Raw genomic sequence first — 8,309 nt, 5'->3', positions numbered from 1 at the left:
CTGCGGGGCCCGGCCGCGGAGCGCGCCGCCTCCTCGTGCTCGAGGAGTTCAAGACCGAGAAGAGGCTGTGCAAGATGTTCTACGCCATCACGCTGCTCTTCCTGCTGCTCTGGGGGCCGTACGTCGTGGCCAGTTACCTGCGGGTCTTGGTGCGGCCTGGCGCCGTCCCCCAGGCCTACCTGACGGCCTCCGTGTGGCTGACCTTCGCGCAGGCTGGCATCAACCCTGTCGTGTGCTTCCTCTTTAACAGGGAGCTGAGGGACTGCTTCAGGGCCCAGTTCCCCTGCTGCCAGAGCCCCCAGACCACCCAGGCCACCCTCCCCTGCGACTTGAAAGGCATCGGTTTATAAGGGGCTCTCCTACCACGTATAGCCCCAACCCAGCTTTCCCGTTTGGCTTGGACAGTGACGTCGTTTCTCCCCTTTCTGCCCCCTTTGTAATGGTCTAAGCTGCCTTTAAAATGACTTTTAAAGTGGATAAGCGCTTGGATTGTACAGATTCCTTTTGTGGTGGAGGGATAGATGTCGATGTAACAGCCCCACCCAGCTCCGCTCATTGTTCTCCTAAATATATTTTCATCCTGAAAATTGGCTCTGGAGTCTTTGTATTGGTACTGACGCCTTTTATTCCATGATATTACATTTTTTTTTTTAATGCAAAACTGATATTCTTCGTGCAACCTTTCCTAAAGACCATGGCCCATTTTCTACAGAAGCTATTTTTGACAACCTCAAGTGGCATTACATTTTGCAGTGACGTTGAGGAACCTAGGGGGTCTTCACAAGTTCATTTTCTTGAGGGTCTTCTGTTGGAAGCAGGAGAAAGGGAGCAGAGGGGAAATTGTCTTAATTAATTGGAGGAATTGCCGGCCATGGGGTCAGTTGTGCTGCTCTGGTTCTTTGAAAGTGTTGAGAACTTTGTTCAGTATTGTTGAATTTAAAGAACAGCTATGGGAGTGACTAGCAGTCTTTTTTTAAGCAGTAACAAGTTAACAAGATGTTTCCTATGTTACTTTATACTACTAGAAAATACTCGTCAGCAACAACTGCTCTTTGCATTATACCAATTTTGACTGGAAACATTTCTGTAAAATTGTAACTTTTAAAAGAGTTTAAAAGTGTTTTGGTTAGTAATGGTGTGGAGAAAATACAGTATTGCATGTATTTGTACTGATTGTGGTTCACAGATTGGAAGGGCTCTGAGAAGCAGAGTATTAAAATTGTTTAGCTATTTTTTTGCCAATAAAATTTAAAATAATTTTATGGAAAAAGCTTGTGCTTTGAGGAGCCCAGTTTTATTCTGTCTTATGAAACTAATTTCCACTTTGAAAATTTTCTTTTGTTCATGATATAAATGAATGGCATATAATGATACTCTACTTCTAGGAGACAAAGTGTTTCTTTAAAATGTTTGTTAGGTTAAGCTGTGCTAGTCTACTGATGGTTATTTTAAATTAATAATGAGAACTATAATTTTAAATAATACTTCTTTGTTAGACATAGTAATCTTAAATTGAAAGACTAAATTCTGCAAGTACTGTATAATTTTTGCTTATAATGTTACATTTTTATTAATGTACCTTCTGTTTTGAGGATTTATATCTGTATTTCTCTTTGCATTATACAAATATACCAGTATTTTCACTCTGGAGTAGTTTTTATTGTTGTTGTTGTGTCAGGCTGTATATTTCAGTTAGTACCAGGCTGTGACTGGTACTCATAAGCATCTAAGTATGGTACTCGTGTTCTATTTCCTTTTAGTGCATGTTGCCTAGTTAATCATTAGCATACCCAAGACATTTGGAGGCTTGTCAACTTAAAATGTAAGATAAAAATCTGCAAATTTCTTTGAGGGGAAGAAGCAGTAGACATGTATACTGTTTTAAAACTTTTTATGAGCATATAAAACACGAGTGTGAGCAAAGTAATCATTTTGGTAAAAGTAAAAATGGGTGCACTAAATATATTGAAATTTATTTTAGTTGAACATAATATAAGCTATTAAATGTTCAGTCTGAGAAAGATGTCGTAATAAAAGGGTGTGGCCAATTTAATTTATCTCTGGTAAGTGGTCAGTATTATTTTTTAAAAGCCGATCAGTCTGTGCAGACAGTCTCATATTTGGAACGTATGAATGACTATTATCCTATTTCTCCCCAGGTCATAAGAACAGGTAAATATTAATTATCCAATAGCCATTCATGAGAAATCTCAGCTAACCTAAAGACAGGCCCAGGAAGTAAATCTCTCCTCATCTAATCTTCCACCAACACAAGTGATGCAAGTTCAAAAAGTAGAAGTCACTAAGCCCATGTAAAATTTGAAATATATAGCACCTGGTATGGCACAGGAACCAAGCCATCAGGGTCAACTCCTGAACAACTCCAGCCTTAGACAGCAGATTGACTGCACAGAGACAACCAGTTGGTTCTTTATGGCCTTGAGTTCATGGGTATTTTTTCATAAAAGCATCCATCAGTCAGCAATTCTTAAATTCTAACACTCATAGAATTACCTTAAGTGCTTGCAAAGTCCAGAGATTATTAGAAGGGATTGAGGTGGGACTCAGGAAAGAGCATTTTTAACAAGTTCCCCCCATAGTTAGAGACAGACCTCCAGGCCCTTGTTCAGAGACAATTTTCTTTAGATACCAAGTACAGAAACTTAATTATCTGGTTTTGTTTTGTTTTATTCTGATTAGTTGGGTGATTTCTAATGAGAGTTGAAGTATAGAATAATGAGAAAGTAAAAGCAAACTTGATATGAATCCAAGGGGTTCTCTATGCTTTTTTTTCCCAACTTGGACAAGACTTTGGGGGGTCTAACCCAGCCATGAAAAGAGCCCTTTTGCCAACCCTTTGCCTTCCTTTTGGGGTATTTTTAGTAAGAATGTGATGGATGCTTGAAGCCACAGCAGCTATCTTGCAACTCTGTGAAGAGATACTATCAACGTAGTAGAGATAGCAGACCAGAAAGATAAAAAGAGGAGACATCTATTTTAACATTGTTGAACTGCTTAACCAAATATGTAACCTTATATCTCTAGACATCGAGTCTTGAAATTAAAACTACTATTTTTCAAGAACTAACATTCAGAGAACCTGCTATTTGAAGCAACAATGAACCACAATGTTACTTAAAACTATTCCATCCCCTCCACTCCTTTGATAGAGATGCTTGATATCCTGGAACTGTATTCATAAATTTTTAAAAATTAGACTTATTTACTTTTTCCAACTACCGGGACATTCAGCCTGCTGTTAACTGTTAAAGTAATCTGGTTCTGGAAAAATAATAAGATAGATTTGATTTCTTAGATTGAAATAAATCTAGATTAAAAAGGTACCCATTATTAGGCCAGTTCTGTTTAATTGCACTTTATAAAACCTTTTTGATTCATGTATATTTAAGCTTTTTGATATCGTAAATCTAGTTACAGTAATCTGGAAAGCTACCGAAATGAATTTATCTAATCAATAGGTAGGTATAAGCTAGAAGCAGCCAGTTGCTCTGTTGGGCCGTGCAGGGGGACACAGGAATAAGAAAGATCCAGTTATCTTGCTAATGAGTTAGCAAGCTAATCTGAGAAACTTGACAAATGTGTTCAAAACCATAAAGCAAGGAAGAACATAACAGATGCCAAAAGAGGGATCTAGATAAAGAGCTGAGAATAAGAGATCAGACATTATAATAGATTGTCTGAGAAGGGCTCTTGGCATTCTACCTCTGCTTTCCCAACTGAGGAATGCAGAAACAACCAGAAGACCAGGTTTCATCTTCTATTTTCTCCTGGTTCTTCTATCTGTTTCTGACTCCTGCATTTTCTTCACTCTGGAATTTGTTTATAAAATAAGTGAAGTAAAGTGAAATAAAACCTAAGTGAAATAAAACTACATAATTATCACTTCAAAGTTTTCTGTTCCAATTTTAGCTGAATGTTCAAGTATCAGCAAGCAATTTGGTCATTTTAATGGAGGAAGTTTGCTGCATAAAATCTTGTTCAAGGAGAACCAGCGAAGACTCTGTTGATTAGAAATGTCAGAACTGCATAGAAATCAAACAGATAGCCTTCAAGAAGATCACTCCCCTCCCCTCTCAAAGGAAGGGAGAGTAGAAGGTTTACACTGCAGAAAAGGGTATTTTGTGCTTTAAATCAGGATAAAAGAGGGAGAAAAGGCTTAGTAAGTACTCAACCCTCCCTGTATACTTGGTTGCAGGCATTTAAGAGAAATAAACAGCTTGAAATTTATATATGAAAGTCTGAAGTCTTGAAGCTACTTCCAATTACACAAAGCATGCAAAAATGTTTTAAATTGCAACATCAAGCACAAATGCAATACTTCTATTTCTCAGTAACATTAAGGAGACAGATAAATTAAAGCTATTACTATTTGCTTCTAGGAGGAATAATTTAGTCATTTATAAATTAAGTTTTAAGTGGCCAGCCCACTCTAGCTGGAGAACATGTAAATTGTTGGAAAAGAATATATAATTAAACATTTTCCTGATGCATTTATATTACCTGAATTATGCCAGTTTTGTGTAGCTTTCTAGGGTGGAAATCTTATTTTCTCACAGGATGTGATATCTGAGAAGCACACATTGTTTTTTGGTTAGAACCTATATGGGAACCTGGAGAGTGCAATAATTGGTTTCATTTTCTTGAAGATACAGATGTGCTGTAGTTTCAAAAGGCTTTGAAAAATTATTAAAGTTTCAATGCTGACTTAATACATGCCTTATTAAAATATCTTCTGGAGATCATAAAATTTAAAATACACAACATGAAAACTTTACTCGTTTTTTTATTTAACATTTTTTCCTTTTATTTCTCCATATATTTTCTCCATATATATCCTGAGTAGTGACCAATTTGCAAGGCAATGCGCTTTGTAGAAGAAGATGGAAAAGAGAGGAAAGAACCCCTGTCACAGGTATTCATTCTGCAGAGTGATATAAAGAGTATAACTGTACAGTGTGTAATTCTTTTAACCCAGTCATGATCGGTTTAATTTGCATATCTATCTTGAGGAATTATGGGATACACAGAGCTATTTCTAGAATTTGATTTGCATAATTGTTCTAATCCTTTTTTGAGTATGGTGACATGTGGTCTGATAAAAGATTTCTTAAAAATTTGTAAGTTACTTTATAAGTTTTATAAAGAGATTAGAATTAAACATTTTCAGATATATATTTAATAACTTGCCTCTATTGAAAGGAACACAATTATACAGAGGCATGATTAGTCTTCTGCTAATGGCATATTACTTTACTTTTTGCTAATTTGAAAAGCAGCTTTGTTCACTGAAAGTTTGCCATTGAAAATTTATTCCTTTCTTTTTTTCAGGCTTTTCTTGGGGAGATTAAAATGTTTTAAACATCATAAGAAAATTTACCATTGTAATGGGGCTCAGTGACGTTTCTGTCTCCAAAATTTCTTAATCCATGGGTAGATGACATTTTTCAGATTTTGAAACAGTGGCAGCAAGAAATGAATTTACACATTTTTTTAGTTTTGGGAATATCAATGGTGCCATGATCAAAGTTTAACTGTTTCTGATTTAAAGATTATGCCTCCATTTTGTTATCAGTTTCTCATCAAGATATTTCAGGACTATTATAAAGAGGAAAACTCCACTTTGGGTGTCTGAACACTGACAGCCCTCAAGACTCACATCCCCTTTTCCTTTTGCCCCACACCTGGGCTAGCCAGCCCCAGCAGGTAGGAATTTTCATGCTGGGCTCTGCATCCTGGCCACAAAAAAAGCTAAAACTGCCTCAGTATGGCCACTTGGACTGACTTGCACCTGCTCTAGTCTCTCCAGAAAATCCCATGATACGAATGATAACTTTTTGTCACATCTTTTTAGTGTATGCTATGTCAGCAGTCCCAACATCCAAATCAATTTTGAATGGTGGTTGATCCCACCCTCTGCAGGGCAACCGCTAAACAAGACCACAAAAACAATGTTTTAAAGACATAAGAATGATGTATAAACTATTACAAAATGATACACTTTTGAAAATGATTCCATTTGCATTGGTTAGGACAGAGGTGGAAGTGCTTTAACAGAGACCCAAAATAAGAGTGGCTTAATTGTTTCTCTGGGATTCAAGGTGACTGCTTCAAGAGGTTACCCAGAAACTTAGCTGGTAGGTCAGCTCTACTATCTTCCCCAAGTGGCTTCACTCCCTAGGTTTAAAATAGCCAGATTTACTGCATCTTCCCATTGGAGAGGAAGTGGAATGCAATTTTCTTTTAAGCAAGTGTGGCCTATTGCTTCTGATTACATTCTATTGCAGCCAAGGGCAGCTGGTAAATATAATCTCTAGATGTCTAGATGGGTGCCCATGTTCTCCGCCGAAACTAATGAGAAAGGGGAGGGAGAAAGAGGGAGAAAATGAATTGTGGAAAACAATTGGAGTCTACCAGCCATGTCTTCTATTCAATGATTTCCCTCTCCTAACTGAATCCAGGAAAATTAATCAAGAATATTAACATTTGCTGCCCAATGGTCTAAGAACTGCAGATGACATTCAACTCCCCATAAACCAACCACAAAACCATGGTTAGCAGTATTCTTCTGCAAGTCTTTTAATTTGAGCAGCAAACATTTTCTCTTAAAAATTTATACAGGAGCAAATATTCATTCATATGAACATTCTAGGCTTGAAATATTTTGCTCTTCCATTTTAAACCCAACTTGAGAATTTGAAAATTATATCTCAAGAGTAAATATTTAAGTGTTCGGGTTGATTAAAAAACAAAAAAGAAGAAGAATTCAAGTGTATCAGTGAAAGGACCATGGCAGCATCTAAACAGGGAACCATTATTGAGAGAAAAAGGTTTGATGTTGGTCACACATAAGAATGTGACTGTCTTTTTCATGGTGGATAGTGACTATTGAACCCTTTCAAGGAAAGATCAAATTGATTTGCTTCAAGACAATAAGGAACAGTGTAGGTAGGGTGGCAGTGGTGCAGTAGAGCTGGAATGAGACTGTCCTTGAGATGATAACTGTTGATAAGAAACTGGATAATGGCTATATGAGGCTCCTTATACAACTTTGTCTATTTTTGTGCTTAAACTTTACCATAATAAAGTTTTTATTGTTTTGCTTGCTTATTTTAAAGAATGAATCAAATATACTCACACCAGCATCAATCTTGTTTATAGGGAACAAATCTGTTCTCAGACACACTGAGAAAACTCAATTTGTGAAACTTCTCAGCAGTTATTCAAATCTAACTTAATACAACACAATTTCCTCCAATTTTTCTTGTAAAGCTTTTGAGTTTCTGCAACAGAAATATTTATTAAAAAATCATTTTAATCAAGATGAAAATTTGAATTTAAACAATGAAAATCTGCTTAGAAGTGCACTCTAAAGGTGTGGAATCTTTCATTTATGATTGAAGTTATTTTATCTGAGTCCTTTGCCTTAAATTTTAAAAAGTGACAATATAAAAATTTCTTCCTTGAAACACAATAAACTGCAGAGCTGACATACATTTCTTTGATTGACCATGTAAAGTTTACCATCAAATGTTTACCTTTCCGCTACTTTGAATGCAAAATGATAGTTAATTTTTTTACAATACTGATTTTGTGAAATAAAGTCTTTTTGGATGTTTCTTTTTATTCCTGTCACTTCAAATTTTGACACTAAAACTGAGCTTGGACCTTGAAAGTATTGGGACAGCAGCAGAAGTTTCTGTTGAAAAATAAATTATAATGCCAAGCAGGCACAAAATATCTTCAAACTAAACCAGTGATTTTCACAGGGGAACAATTTACCTCACCTGCACCCCCAAGGGACATTTGACAATGTCTAGAGACATTTTGGGTTGTTACATCTTGAGGGAACTACTTGCATTTACTGAGTAGAGAGGCCAGCAGCACTGCTAAACAACCTTTAATGGATACTACAGTTCCCTACAACAAAATTATCTGGTCCAGAAAGTCAGTAGTGTTGAGAATGAGAAACCCTGGACTAAAGCGAGAGAGTGCCTGGAGAGAGTCGCCACAGTTGTCATTCCATGGAGCACGCCGTTGTTTTGCCTAGCCGGCACAATCCCATGAGTGAGGAAAGCCAAAGTGGACACAAGAATACATACTTGGTATGTACGTAATATAGGTTGGCCTGTGCATTTTATCATCAGGAATCATGCTCACACCATGTTATTCTACTTTCTTGCTTTTAATCTTGTGACATATACACATTTTATTGAAATGTTTATTAGTCTGAGATATTCAGTTACAATCTACTGCAGTATTGGACTTTCTAAAGCATTTTGATGATTTGT

This window comes from Pteropus alecto, unplaced genomic scaffold (genome assembly GCF_000325575.1).
Source record: "Pteropus alecto unplaced genomic scaffold, ASM32557v1 scaffold75, whole genome shotgun sequence".
NCBI lineage: Eukaryota > Metazoa > Chordata > Mammalia > Chiroptera > Pteropodidae > Pteropus > Pteropus alecto.
Note: the sequence above shows the minus strand (reverse complement) of the source record.